The 15579-nt window shown below is 40.6% G+C and overlaps 1 protein-coding gene across 4 annotated transcripts in view; it reads right to left on the bottom strand.

Moving 5' to 3' along the window:
- CLGN (calmegin) overlaps positions 1–15579 on the bottom strand; it is a 63704-nt gene that overhangs the window by 36657 nt on the left and 11468 nt on the right. The window contains exons 1-2 of one of the 4 annotated variants that reach the window (XM_079919494.1): positions 8838–9431; positions 5861–5972 (exon numbers count right to left, since the gene is read on the bottom strand). The gene's annotated coding sequence lies outside the window, so the exon portion shown is untranslated. Of the gene's footprint in view, positions 1–5860; positions 5973–8837; positions 9432–15579 lie in introns of those variants that run through there. The other 3 variants (XM_079919495.1, XM_079919496.1, XM_079919497.1) reach the window with 3 other exon arrangements.

The raw sequence follows: 15579 nt of genomic DNA, 5'->3' as shown, positions 1-15579 counted from the left end.
GTGAACAGAGATAATTTTACTTTTTCCTTTTCATTTTGGATGTCTTCTTCTTGCCTACCTGCTCTGCCTAAGGCTTCCAGTACTATGTTGAATAGAAGTGACAAAAGCAGGCATCCTTGTCTTGTTCCAGATCTTAGAGAAAAAGCTTTCAGTCTTTCACCATTGAGTATGGTGTTAGCTGTTGATTTTTCAAATATGGCCTTTATTACATTGAGGAAGTTTCTTTCTATTCATATTTTATTGAGTGTTTATCATAAAAGGGTGTTGGAACTCGTCAGATGCTGTTTATGCATCAGTTGAGATGATCATATGGTTTCTTTCCCCTCCGTTGACAATGTGATGCATTACATCAATTGGTTTTCATACGTTGAACCATCTTTGCATTCCAGGAATAAATCTCACTTGGTCATGGTGTATAAATCTTTTTTTCTTATTTTTTTTTATTTTTTGGCCACACCACATGGCATGTAGGATCTTACTTCCCCGACCAGGGATCAAACTCACACCCCCTGCAGTAGGAGCGCAGAGTCTTAACGACTGGACTGTCAGGGAAGTCCCAATCTTTGAATGTGCTTTTGATTTTTGTTTGCTAATATTTTGGTAAGGATTTTTGCAACATTATTCATCAGGGATATTGGTTTGCAGTTTTCTTGTTGTTTCTTTGTCTGGTTTTGGTATCAGGGTAATACTGCCCTCATAGAATGAGTTTGGAAGGGTTCCCTTCTCTTCAGTGCTTTGGATGAGCTTGAGGAAAGTTGGTATTTTTCTTTCAGTGTTTGGTAGAACTCACCAGTTAAGCCATCTACTCCTGGGCTTTTATTTGTTGAGAGGTTTTTGATTACTGATTCAATTCCCTTACTGGTTAGAGGTCTGTTCAGATTTCCTACAACATCATGATTTAGTCTGAATAGGTTGTATCTTTCTAGGAATTTGTCCATTTCATCTAGGTTATCCATTTTGTTGGCATATGATTGTTTATAGCATTCCCTTATAATATTTTTATATCTATAGGATCAGTTGTAATGTCCCCTCATTCGTTTCTGATTTTAATTATTTGAGTCGTCTTTTTTTTAATTCAATCTAGTTAAAGGTTTATCAATTTTGTTGATCTTTTCAAAGAACCAACTCTCGGTTTCACTGACATTTTCTGTTGTTTATCTATTCTCTATTTCATTTATCTCTTATCTAATCTTTATTATTTCCTTCCTTCTTCTAGCTTTGGGTTTTTCTAGTTCCTTAAGTTGTAAAGTTAGGTTGTTAATTTAAGATCTTTCTTTTTTACTGTAAATGTTTACAGCCATAAATTTCCCTCTTAGCACTGCTTTCAGTCTATACCATAAGTTTTGGTCTCTTGTGGGATTCTTTTTTTCATTTATCTCAAGATATTTTCTAATTTCCTTGTGATTTCTTTTTTGACCCATTTGGTTGTTTAAAAGTGTGTTTTTTAATTTCCACATATTTGTGGATTTTCCTGCTTTCCTTCTGCTACTGATTTCTAGTTTCATTACACTGTAACTGGAAAAGATACTTAGAATGATTTCAACTTTTAAAAATTTGTTAAGACTTGTTTTGTGGCCTAACATATGGTCTATCCTAGAGAATATTCCATGTGCACTTAAGAAAAATATGTATTTTCATCAATATTCATCAGGGACATTGGTCTGTAGTTTTCTTACAGTGTCTTTGTCTGACTTTGGTATCAGGGTAATGCTGCCCTCATAGACTGAGTGTGTAAGTGTTCCCTCCTCTTCAACTTGTTGGAAGAGTTTGAGGAAGACTGGCATTAATTTTTCTTTCCACTATTGTTAGGTGAAGTGTTCTGTGTATGTGTATTAAGTCCAATTGCTTTATAGTGTTGTTCAAGTCTTCTAATTCCTTATTGAGCTATATGGTTGTCCTAAGTTATACAGTTTTAGTGCAGCAAGAATTTGTTTATATGGTATAATACAGAACTTTTAGTGCTGACACCACCCCTTGCCGCCTTACAAATGTATAAAAGATAGCAAGCCCATGGTTCTAAGCGTCCTGTGTATTCCTCACTCCATACAGGTTGCTGAAATCACAAAATATCTGTGCCTTCATGAAGAAGAAAGGAGGCAGTGGAGAAGCACATCCATTTGCATATATCTTTGATCTCCTGTATGTTCTCTGCACTGCCTCTGGGCTGGTTCAATAACAAATTGAAATATAAGTAACTTTGGCCAAGTATGAGATACTTGGGAGAGATTGCTGGCTGATCACCAAGCTGTCTTCTCTTTTTTCAGGAGACATGACTATACTATATTTTTCTTGGAGTTAAGCATGACTCAGGTGAATGGAGTTAAATGAGACCCAGGAAAGCCAATGATGTAGTGCTAGTCTGAGTTTAAAGGCCTGGAAGCCAGGAGAGCCAATGCTATAAGCTCTAGTCTGAAAGCCAGCAGGCTCAAGACCCAAGAAGAGCCAATGTTTCAGTTCGAATCCAAGGGCAGGAAAAAAACTGAAGTCCCAGCTCAGCCGGTTAGGCAGGAAGAGTTCCCTCTTCCTCACTGGTGTATCAGCTTTATTGTTCTATTCAGGCCTCCAACTGTTTGGATGAAGGCCACCCACCTAGGGGAGGGCAATCTGCTTTACTCAGCCTACCATTCAAATGTTAATCTCATCCAAAAACACCCTCAAAGACACACCCAAGATAATGTTTGACCAAATATCTGGGCACTCTGTGGTTCCATCAGGTAGATAGATACAATCAACCATCACAGTCATCTACTCCTCAGGACACCAGCAACCAGAAACTATGTTAGGCATCTGGGATTTTAAAATTTTCTATATGAGCATTATCTTATCTAATATATACTGTTAACTAAAACTGAGTATTTTTTTTCTAAATCAGAAGGACTTAGAAACAATGAAAATATCTCAAGAAATACAGTAAAAAGTGGGGAAAGAACCATAACAGCAGAAATAATAGTTGAAAATACAACTTTCTGGTGATTTAGGCAAAGACCTACAAAGTGTTGCAAAGATTCTGGATCTGATCTTATAAAATTCAGAAACTACTGAAGGTCTGAGATTAGTGAAGTGATCGGAGCTGAAATCCAGGATATGGGGATAGTATTTGGTCATAGTAATTATAGAAAGAATGAACTAACTCTGCACTGGGTTTTAAAAACATAGCTACACACTAAAGTTAAAATGGACTAAATAGCATCATTTTCAAAATAATGGTTATATAAACATTATAATGATACATTTATTTATTTAGGATTTATACTACTTCTACATAGTTCCAAAAGAACTGCTTGAGGAAACTTGCAGCAGAAAACAGACAAAAATATAAGCCCACCGAGAGCCAGAATTCTTACTTCTGTATTCACAGTGCTAGCCAAAGAGTGCTCATACATGATAAACAGAGAAAGATATATATTCACAGAATGAATGAATGCATAAATGACAAGAAAAAAAGGTTATGGCTGGAGAGAAGTAGATGTTACTAAGCAACAAACTAGAATGACTATTGTTGTAGCAGCACTGCAACGATAAATTTGGCAAAAGGCTTTCCAGGCAATTAGGGGAAGGCCAGAAATAAAATGAAGTTTTCACTGTCTATAAAAGTTTACAAGATCCTTGGAGGAAAAAATCCTTTTTTAGAATTTAACTCCTAGAAAAATTTATGGACTGAATCCTTATATAATAGATGTCTTTAACTATGGTTTTATGACAGAGAAATGGGTATGTCAATGCTTCCAACAATGGCCCTCTAAAGTTTTTTAGAACATTGTTAAAACTTAACATAATTAAAGCTTTCCTATAGATAAGGAGATAATAATCTAGAAAGTTTGCAGTTTTATGTTCTAATTTAATATGGGGGAATTAAACATATTTTTCATTTTTACTCTACATCTATGAAGAAACATCTCATTGTGAGTTATTTCAGAATCTTGCTGTAGACATGCTGCATTTTAACAACTCAATTCATAATTTACTGGAAAAGACAGTAAACAAAAAATTAGATGAAAAAATTCTGTGTTACCACATCAGAAAAATAAAACTGGACAAATTTTCACCAAAATTAAAGGGTATTCTTGGAATTATCTGGCTATGTAGGCCATGTAGCACATAGAAAGTTCACTTCGAAGGATCACAAATAAGGTGGAGAGGTAGGTAATAGTGGTATCTTAAAGAGGCAGCCTTCTTCCAAAGAAGCTGCAAGACTCCATTCGAAATGCAGGTACTTTCTCACAGAAGAAACGAGCATCCTTCACAATAAGCTGCACCAGGGATTTATTAATTTTGTGGTGGCTGATGTTTCCAGAAATTAAAGAGAGGTTAGCCAGGAGATAAATAATAAAATTCATCATTCACAAATTCATTTGACAAATACCTATGGTTGTCAATTATGTGCCAGGCATGATGTTAGACACTGAATTTACAGTAATTAGTAAAACACACATGGCCCCTGATCGCAAAGAGCTTATAGTCTGGGATGGAAATCAGACATTAAACAAATAACCCAGGTATATCACGTAAACTGTAACAAGTGACAGACTAGTAAAGAAGTTGTAAGAGTTGGTAATTGGGGAACTGAAATTACAGGGTAGGGGAAGGGGCAGAGAAAGCCTCCTTGAGAAAGTTACATTCAAAGTGAGGTGCAAAGGATGCAAAGGACTGATTCCCCTAGGCCAAGGGCAAAGGAAGCTGCACTTGAGAAAGGAACTGAAAAGGGAGGAATGGAACAAGGAGAACAGGAAGTGCTGTTTCAAGTATTTACTGTGTTTCAGACATGTTAATTCCAATCCTTACAGCTACTCTGCGGTGAAGGTATTAGTACCCCATTATACATAAGGAAAGCAAGGCTCAGGGAGGTAAGTAACTTACTCAAGAATACAGAATGCTAATAAACAACAAAGGCAAGACTCAAAGTTAGGTCTATTCAAACTCTACATTCCTTTCATTAAGGCTCCAAGGTTAGAAGGTTTAACAATTTAACTCACTAAATGGCAGTGGGGTTCTAGGCCTATAAAATACAAGGTTAAATATTTTGTTAGTATGTTCCATCCTTTAGACATCCATTCCAGTTTCTGTGGGCTTTATATTTTAAAAGCCATATTCTGATGTGTATCCAAATTATATTTTATGCACATATATCTAGTTAGCTGGTTAAATGCGTTTAAAATCTTTCCAGCAAAAATTTTAAAGCAGCTTAAGGCTACATAAAAATATAAAAACTAACAACTTCATTGTATTACCTTATACTCCTATGAGACTTTAAAATTTTATAGTGTTCACAGAAATTTCAGAGTATTTAAGAAGATAACTTGCATTTCTTAGTTACAAAACTCAAGGATAAACAGTAAGGCTTACTATTGACTATAATTATCACATGCTACATAATGTAAATGTTTCTAGGTATCACCTTTCCTTAACAAAAGCATCTAGAAAGAATGTATCCATGAACTGTTAGTACTTTTAACTTCCTATGGTAGCCACAACAATGACCCCCCAAAGATGTCCACACCCTATTCATCCTGTGAGTGTGACCTCACATAGCAAAGGGGGCTTTTTAGATGGAATTAAGGTTGTTAATTAGCTGACCCTAAAACAGGGACAGTATTCTGTATTATGCAAGTGGGCCCAACATAATCACATGGGCCCTTAAAAGTGGAAGAGGAAGTCAGTGAAAGAGGGCAAAAGAGATTTGAAGAGTGAGAGGGACTCCGCCCACCATAGAGATCTTGAAGATGGAGGAAAGGGGGGCATGAGCCAAGGAATGTAGGTGGTCTCTAGAAACTGAAAATAACTCTCAGCTGACAGTCAACAAGGAAACAGGAAACAGGAACCTCAGTCCTACAACCAAAAGGAAGTAAATTCTGCAACCAACCTGAATGAGCAAGGAAGCGGAATCTCTCCAGAGCTTCTAGTAAGGAATGATGCCTTGCCCACACCTTGATGTTAGCTCGGTGAGACCTGTGTCAGACTTCTGACCTATAGAACTGTGAGAAAATAAATTTGTGCTGCATTTAGCTGCTAAGTTTGGCATGGCAACAATGAAAAACTAATACTTTTATCATTCTTGTACTTGATTCTAGCTTCTTTGAAACAGTTCTACCAACCACGTCTCAGCTGGTAAATGCAATAGCATTTTTCAGTCCTATTGCCTACTGCTCTCTCTTGACCTTGCTACTGCCTCCTTGAAGCCCTCTCCTCCCGTGGCTTCTATGATACTATTCCTGATTCTTGAAGATCTCTTCATTTGCTCTGCCACCTTCACGGGCTCTTTCTCTAATCTCCTGTAAATGTTGCTGTTCGTTAGGGTTCTGTCCCCAGACTTTCTCCTTACATTTCATATACTCTTGACTTCTACCTATAAAAGCTAGCTAAAAACTCCCAAATGTTATCTCCACAGCACAGAGGCCACTCTTTAGTTTCAAATCACTATCCATCTTCAAGGATGTACCAAAGCCTCCATTAATTTGAGGCTGGTCTTTCCTCCCAAACCTGTTCTCTATCTCCTCAATTCCCTTCTCCCATTAACTTCACCTCCAGTCAACCAAATTAGCCAAGTTGCTTTGCCACTATCTTAAGACTATTCTTTCTCATTGATATCCTGTATCATTGGTAAGTAAGTGCATTTGGATATTTCTTGAATGTATCTTTCTACATCCATGCCACAGCCTTAATTTGGGAATCCATGGTTTCTAAAAAGGATCAGTAAACTTTGACTTTGCTTCTTCACTTCCAGCCTTCCCAATCAATCAATCTATCTGCCACCTTCTCTCCAGCATGAATTTTCTAAAAAAGAACAAGTCTTAATTTATTACCTATTTATAAAAATGTTCAATAGTTGTCTGTAGTTCTCAGTATAAATTCTGCCCTTTTAAGACTCATTTCTTACTCTTAACACTCACCTATTAACACATTCATGCTTTCTATATACTATTTCTTATAACTGAAATGCCTTTCTGCTATTCGGTTTTAATGGCTGACTGAGGACTCACCAACACCACTATGGCTCAAAAGTAGTGTTTGAAAAATCACTATTTAAAGTTTTAGTTGTCATGCAGCTTCAGGAGCTCAACTACAAAATAATATAATAGAAAGTACACTGAGCTTGGCACCATGGCACCAAGTGTACTGTTCTGTTATTAAAAAGGGAAGGGCTTCAAACTGTTCTAAACCTTTTTTTTCATTTGTCAAGTTTAAGGGTTAACCTGGATGATCTAAAGTTCCATTGTAGCTTTGTAGTTAAGAGCACTAAAACTTATTAGGTACTGAAAACAAGCAATAAGGTCAATTTATAGCACTGTTCAGCTTCTACGGATCCATTAACATGCATCATTCACACACAATAATTAACTTTATTAACTAGATAAAGGCTATCTTCAGAAGGATTTAGAGATAAGGTCTAAACGTGACTGGAAGATCAAACCAATTAGATATAAAGACAAAACTGAAAAGAAGTCAAACAACTACCAAAAGGAGGGCTACCAAGAGTGATTAAAAGACCTAGAGTGACGTAAAAATTTTAAAGCCAGCAAATTCAGAAGGCTAGATCAGGGTTTTGATGGCTTTTATGCATCAAAAAGCTTCAGTATAAAATAACTCTCTTCTAATTAGAGAGGTCTTCCCATGGCCACTCGATTTACTTTCTCCCTTCTGAGCTTTGTTGCCATTTGCTTTTTTTTTTTAAATTCTACAGTGATTTTTTTTAACATTTTTATTGGCGTATAATTGCTTTACAATGGTGTTAGTTTCTGCTTTATAACAAAGTGAATCAGTTATACATATACATATATCCTCATATCTCTTCCCTCTTGCGTCTCCCTCCCAATCCCACCCCTCTAGGTGGTCACAAAGCACCGAGCTGATCTCCCTGTGCTATGCGGCTGCTTCCCACGAGCTATCTGTTTTACATTTGGTAGTGTATGTATGTCCATGCCACTTCGTCCCAGCTTATCCTTCCCCCTCCCTGTGTCCTCAGGTCCATTCTCTAGTAGGTCTGCATCTTTACTCCCATCTTGCCCCTAGGTTCTTCATGACCTTTTTTTTTTTTTTTTTTTAGATTCCATTCTCTTTGTCTCTCAGGCAGATGCTATAAATAAAATCAGCTCAAGTATCTGATATCGTAAACAGGCTTTCGGCGATAATGATTCTCGAGTCCTCAGGGCTTCGTGGGATTCAACACAACCCTCTAGGGCCCTCCCTATCCGCGCGCACCGGGCTCCAGGCATCGCCCCGAGGGAGCGGCCGCGAGTCACAGGACACACCTCTGTGAGGGTAAGGGCCCTTCGCCTTTACAGAGGCGGGGAGGGCGTAAGCTGAGCCTATTTTGGTTTGGTTCGCGTTTTTGTGAAAAGTAGCCGGCGGAGTGAGCGGCGCCGAGAGGCTACCGGGCCCCTTCTCCATCCCTCGGGAGCGCGCAGCGGGGATCGAGCGTGGAACGGGGCTGAAATGGCAACCGCTGGAATAACGGACTCGGCTCCCTGGGGCCCCTTAACCGACAAGGACAGGCCAGGCTGAGGGGGACACCTGGCCTTCCCCGCGCCAGCCCCCCCCTCCGGACACAGCAGTTCCGGAGGACCCAACGGACGCGGAGGTGGCCTCAACGCCCGCCGCCCGGGCCGGCCTTCCCACTCCCGAGGCCAGGAGAGCCCGCCCAAAAACCTCGCTGGCTGCATCCCCATCCCCGAACTCAACACCCACCCCCTCACTGGCCCCTACCGGTTCCTTCTGGCGGCTCGCCAAAGAAAGGGGTGCGGCCCAGGAACCCCCGCTCTGAGGGAAGAAGCCAGGACTCGGACTCCTCACCCCAGCCCGTGGGCAAAGGGACGCGGTAAAGTGCCTTACTGCCCACGCACCTGCCTTGCGGGCCCGTTTTCGGCAGTGGCAGCTCAGATGTCCGAGTCGCTGCCACTTGGTCCCCGCGTCTCCTTAGAGCAAACCCGCCGGCGGCCGCCCAGCAGCGACTGGTAACTGCGCATGCGCGTGCGGCCGTGGGCGGGGAAAAGCCGGCGGCCTGAGGCGAGTGCCGCGCGCACCTGCACCGAGGGGCTCAACGGCCGCAGAGGGGCGCCGCTGGGCGAGGCAGGCGCAGTCGGGCGCACCCTCCCGACCACTCGCCGCGCCGCCGCAGCCGGCCAATCGTTCCATGGATCCGGCTCCGGAGCTGGCCTGGAATTCCTCCTTATCCTTATCGTTATCCATCCGAAGACTTTTCCCTCCCGCAGAGCGCCTGCCCTCTGCAGACTGTGAGGTTCTGCTTTCTAATGCACATAATTAGGTCCTGAATTTTGACTAAATCACATTTGAGCAGCGTCCAGTTAGTACCCCAGGCCTTTCATAGAGTTGTAGATGTTCTGATGAGACGCCATTGTGGTGGGCAGGGAGGCTTACAATTTCGTGACAGTGTATGATATAGATATGTTAAATGTTAACGTAATAAATGTACTATATGGTTTCTTTTAAATGCAGTCTCACCAAAACAACAAAATTTTGCTTAATGGAGAAATATTTTGCACTGTTTCCGTTTTTAAATTTAAATTTAAATTACTTAAAATATTCAGTTCCTCAGTTGCGCTAACTACATTTCAAGTGCTTGACAGCCACCTGGCTAAAGGCTACCATATTGGACAGCATGGGTCTACAGCACCAGCTATGATCTTATTAGACACGCAGGGTCCCAGGACTCACCCCAGACCTACTGAGTCAGAATCTGTACTTTAATAAGATTCACAGGTGATTGGTGTGCATGTTAAAATTTGAGAAGCACCATCATAGACCCTTTTAATTGTTTTATCTTTCTCAGCATTGACTTTACTATAGTTCAAGTCTTTAGTGCCTCTAGATGCACTGTTATAATTGTCTCTTAAATAGTCCCTCACCTCCAATCTATGTTTAATCTTCTGGAAACACTGCTCAAAGACTTTAAATGATTCCCGGGATGCTCACCGAATAAAGTCTAAACGCTTGCCTTAATATAGGAGATCCGATACAATATGGCCACGACCTGACTTTTCCACCTTATTTCATTCACTAAACACCTCTGGTAATGATAAGCAAGCTGAGATAGTCATACTTTCTTACATTTAATACTTACCATGTGTCACTCACTGTGCTGTGTGATAGGTAAACAAACACAGATAAAGCCAGGTTCCTGCTCTGAATAACTGACAATCAGGATGCAAGGTATAAGGGAAAGGAGCATATATTTAAACAACTAGGGGTTTCCCTGGTGGCGCAGTGGTTAAGAATCCGCCTGCCCTTGCAGGGGACATGGGTTCCAGCCCTGGTCTGGGAAGATCCCACATGCTGCCGAGCAACTAAGCCCATGCACCACAGCTATTGAGCCTGTGCTCTAGAGCCCGCGTGCCACAACTACTGAGCCCACATGCCCAGAGCCCATGCTCCACAACAGGAGAAGCCACCGCAATGAGAAGCCTGCGCACCCCAACAAAGAGCAGCCCCCACTCGCCGCATCTAGAGAAAGCCCGTGTACAGCAACGAAGGCCCAACGCTGCCAAAAATAAATAAATAAATTTATGTTAAAAAATCAGTTAAAAAAAACAACTAATTATAAAATAATTGTTAAAATGGAATTATCCTTAAGTGCCACAGGCAAAGGGAGGCAGGAATGATTTTTTTTTGAATGATTAATTCTTAAGGAAGATTGAAGTGTCGGGAAGGGAAGTGGGAAAGGTTTCAGAGAAGAGGGAATATTTGAAAACTTGAAGAAGGTATAGAATTTTGCATACAGCAGAGGGCAGGGAAGGGTATTCCTGACTAAGAAAACTACAACATAAATGCATAAGTATAAACTAGTATGGCGTAGTGAGGGGAGAGCAAGTGATTCACTCAGGGGTAGAAAGAAGGGGAAAAAGCATTGCGTTTAAGTACTGGCCCACTTTAAACTTATTATTCACTTATTTTTATACCCAGTGTGGTTCCAAAGAAAGAATATTTGAAGCAGTTGGTAGGAGATGAAGCTAAAAAGGTAAGTACATTTCAGATTACACCCCTCCACGTATGCTTTGCAATAATCAAATTACACTACGTACCATGCCCTTTAAACTCCCTATGAGTGGTTCCTCTACTCCTTAGTTTTATGGTGAAATATTTCAACATTACAAAGACTATTGATGACCTAAAACAAATAGACTGTCAGTTATTTCTCCACAAAAAAAAAAAAAAAATGAGTTTATTTGGTATCAGCAGAGAACTGTAATTCGGAGCCCATAACCATGGCAAGTCACTACACAGCAAAGGAAGGAGCTCTCTTTTACAGAGGGGGAAAGGAAGTTGGGAGGGCTAAACAAAGAGTCCATGACTTTTCATTGGCTGAGTCCTTGACATTAAAGAAGAGGAGTCTTTCTTTTTCCTGTTGGGCTCTGCCAGCATCTCAGGGCATGAGAGCTCCCCCTCTGGTCACTTCTGTTTGATTGAGGTTTCTGTTTATTAATTTTTTTTTTAAGTATGTAAAAGTTTGAAAAACAATAATAAAAACGAACATCCATGAACCCACTACTACCTTAGCCTTAGATATGCTGTTTCCTTCCAAGATCAAATTCCCCTTCCTCCCGGTTTGAGTTTTGTATTAATTGTTGCGTTTCTTTAAGGTTTTACCACTTTTGCAAGCTGATGCACATTTGGTGTTTAGACATTAATAAATAATATATGTATTTTCCTGTACTTGCTTCTTTTGCTCAATTTATGTTTTGAAATTCATCCATATCAGTAAGTCAAGCTCTAGTTCATTCATTATTATTACTGTAAAATGTCCCACTCTTCTGAATATACAACATTTTTAACTCTTCTACTGTTGAAAAATTGTTTTTAAATGCTATCAAGAATATATTCTGGTACATGTTCCCTAGTAAACATGTTCAAAAGTTTCCCTAGGATATAGATGGTGGTAGGGATGTTATTTTAAATATTTAACAAGCTATAAGGCATGGGTATTCATCAGTGAGAAGAGAAGCTGGCCGTAAGCCATTGATAAGGCTGCACGCCAATTTCAGCCCTGACTAGTAGGAAAGTTGCTAGGACGTAGGAAAGGCATAGGTTTCATCATGAAAGTGATTGAATGTATACTTCACATCCCCCCAAAGGGAAGTGTGTGTTCATTCCTACAGCTCCACATCCTCACCAAATGTCTGATTTCATAAGTTAAAATATCTGAATGGTATGAAACGGTATCTTGTGTTTTTAATTTGCATTTCCTTGATTGCTCATGAAGTGTTTCTACCCTTGTTCAACACATGCTGTGCTTGGCCTTAGAGTCTACTTGCCTGATATTTATATAGCTATACCAACTTTCTTTTGGTTTGGGTTGCTGGTATATATTTTTCCATCCTTTTCCTTCCAACATTTCTATGTCTTTAAAAAATTTTAAGTGTGTCTCTTGTAAACATCATCAAACAGGGTTTTGTTTTTATATCCAGTCAGGAAATAATTTAATTTCTTTTTTGGAGCATTTACTATAATTAGTGATATCATTATGCATTATTTGCCTATTATTTTAGTAGTTAGACTAGAGATTTCAATATGAATCCTTGACTTATTACAGCTTAATACAAATTCTTACAACCTCACTTCTCAATGGTGCTACAAGTTGAGTACACTTAACTCCATTTATCCCCTCTCCTACCTTATCTTGTAATTGTTGTCATGCATTTTGTTCTACATATTTTGTTTTTTATAAATTTATTCTTTTGTTTATTTATTTTTGGCTGTGTTGGGTCTTCATTTCTGTGCGAGGGCTTTCTCTAGCTGCGGCGAGCGGGGGCCACTCTTCATCGCGGTACACAGGGCCTCTCACTATCGCGGCCTCTTGTTGCGGAGCACAGGCTCCAGACGCGCAGGCTCAGTAATTGTGGCTCACGGGCCTAGTTCCTCCGCGGCACGTGGGATCCTCCCAGACCAGGGCTCGAACCCGTGTCCCCTGCACTGGCAGGCAGATTCTCAACCACTGCGCCACCAGGGAAGCCCCCTGTTCTACATATTTTAAATTCCACAAGACATTTCAATTATTGTCTTGAACAGCCCACACTTGGATCCTGGACACTGCTGACTTAGAGGCTCCATGCTCTTTTGCAGGCATACTCCCACACGGCTTTCTATGAATATATGCACACATATACTCTCTCACTCGGTTGGGGATAAGGGTGCCTTCCTTCCAACAAGATTAGAAAGAGAGACCCCAAGAAATTCACTCAAAATCTGGGTGCTCCACAATGATCCCTCTCTCTGCTACGTCAACGGCTGGGGAGCATCTCTACCTGAAAATTGCTGAAGTGCTGGACCAACAAAATGTCTGTAAAAGATTACACATCTTTTTTTGGAAATAAATTACACATCTTTTTGTAAATAGCTTGACAATTTTAAATTTCATATCTGGAAAGGGAATAGTTAAGTTGAAGTTAATGGAAGTATCAAAAGTACCAAATAATGTTGGCTCAGTCATTTTTTATATACTCTCATAGGTTATTATTTTGTAAGATGATGCATTTAATGTAGACTTTTATGAACTTACAATTAAAATAACTTATGCAGCTAAAAAAAATATATCATGCCAGATGAAAAGGGGCAGGAGAGACGGAGAGAAATCGCTAAGCAAAGAGGGAACATCTGTGAAGTAGCCCGAAGGCACACAGCTAGAAGTGGCAAAGGTACCTGAGTCTGCTGTGGCTAGAGTGAACACTGAAGGTCACCTGAAGAGGGTCACCTGCAAGGCAAGAGAATCCTAGCGACAAGAGGCTGTGTTGAGGGCAGAGGCGGGGTGGGGGAGAGGCTCAGGTAGCAGGGAATGGGAAGTAGGGAGATCCCAATAGACCCTCAGAAGCAGCCATGAAAGACCCAGCCTTGGATGTCTGCCACACAGAAGCATCTTCCAGAGAAACTGAAACCATCATGCTGCCATCACACAAGGAAACCTCTGCCTCTCCAACTCCTTCTCATCCCAGTACCATAGGGGTATAGACCAAGGACCAAGGAGGGGTGCAGCAGATTTTCCAAAGATGACTTTAACAGCATCTCCCATAGCAAATGCTCTTCTACAACACGACCCTGCTAGTCCCTCGTCAGGAGGGAAAGTCAATTTCTCCACTCCCCGGTGTCTGGGTGAGCCCTGTGACTGCTGTGACCAGTAGGCTACAGCAGAAGTAATGCAGTAGCAGTTTGGGCTGGAGTCTTCCTGGCAGCTTCCACTTTCTGCCTTTCGAAAGGTAGTTGCCTTGTCAAAAAGCACACCTTTGCTAAGATCACCATGCTGTGAGAAGCCCAAACCACCTGGAGAGGCCTCAGAGGATGAGCCGCCGCGTGGGAGATAAGAGAGATGCCCGGGTAAGGGGGACCTCTTGGGAGCTCCTCCAGCCCCGAGCACCCCAGCTGACACCACGCAGATCACAAACTGCCCAGCAGAGCCCTTTCTGAATTTGATTACTAACGTGAGAGTTAAACAAAGTGATTTTTTAAGCCACTAAGGTTGAGGAAGTTTTACACCAAACAAGGGGAAAAATGTCCGAAAACAGACCATTTTCTTCTCCTGCCTTTGCATTCCTAGAACCACAAGTCTAGTCTGTCCCTGTCCAGTAGGGAAATGACGAGAAAGCTTTTAATTAACTATGAGATTAAATTTTTTTAGAAGAACAGAATAGGTATTTAAAAACTGGAATAAGAGTTGGTGAATAACCAAAAGTGACCAAAAGATACTTAGAGTAAGTCTTCAATATTACTATGAACGTCTACAGTTATCAGAAAAGGGTTCCGATAGGACACGTATGGGCAATAATTGGAAAAATAAAAAACTGTTCATATTTACAGCCCAGCAAGTTGAACTGCTTCAATAAATCAGTTACACATATGTATAAAAAGGTATTCGTCTTTAAAACTTTTTTGAAAAAGGAATTGATCGTTTCTATATTCTCAACTGAATTGAGTACTGTATGCTTCCTACCATTTCAGTTTTCTTACTTTTGTATTCCCACTGTACAAATTCAATTTTTAAAAATGTTATACATACAAAAGAAAAACATGTAGTACATAGGCAAGCTCTGCAGCATAATGTGAAATGCATACAATGGAGAAATGGAGTTGCCACGTCCTGGAATGGTGAAGAGGAGAGGGGCAGGTTGGGGGGGGGGGATCAATATTTCTGTTAAGAGTAATATTGACATCCCAGTGAAAGTGTTGAATAGGCGGTTGAATATATCACTCTGGGTCAGAACTAGAGAGATAAATTTGAGAGGGGTCAGAATTTAGTATTTAAAGCCATGTGATTGGATGGGATCACGTTGGGAGTGGGTGTAGACAGTGAAAAGTTCCAAGGAGTGAGCCCTGGGGAATTCCAATATTTCAAACTCAAGAAAAAACTAGGAAACCGAGAGAGCTAAGCTAAGAACATGTTTCAAGAAGGAGAGTGTAACAGTGACAAGAAAAGGCAGATAGATAAAGCTCTTCAGCATAGTAATAAAACCCATCGCACCCATAATCCTTAAAGTCATCATTCACACATTATTGGTGAAAGCAGCAGCCACCTGATCTCCAGGGCCTTGATTCCAGAAGGTACGTCATCCCAGTCAACAACAGGTGATAACTGAGAGAACT

Source organism: Stenella coeruleoalba, assembly GCF_951394435.1.
Source record: "Stenella coeruleoalba genome assembly, chromosome: 4".
Taxonomy (NCBI): Eukaryota; Metazoa; Chordata; class Mammalia; order Artiodactyla; family Delphinidae; genus Stenella; species Stenella coeruleoalba.
The sequence above is the reverse complement of the archived record's forward strand: the minus strand, read 5'-3'. Positions and strand labels throughout refer to the sequence as shown.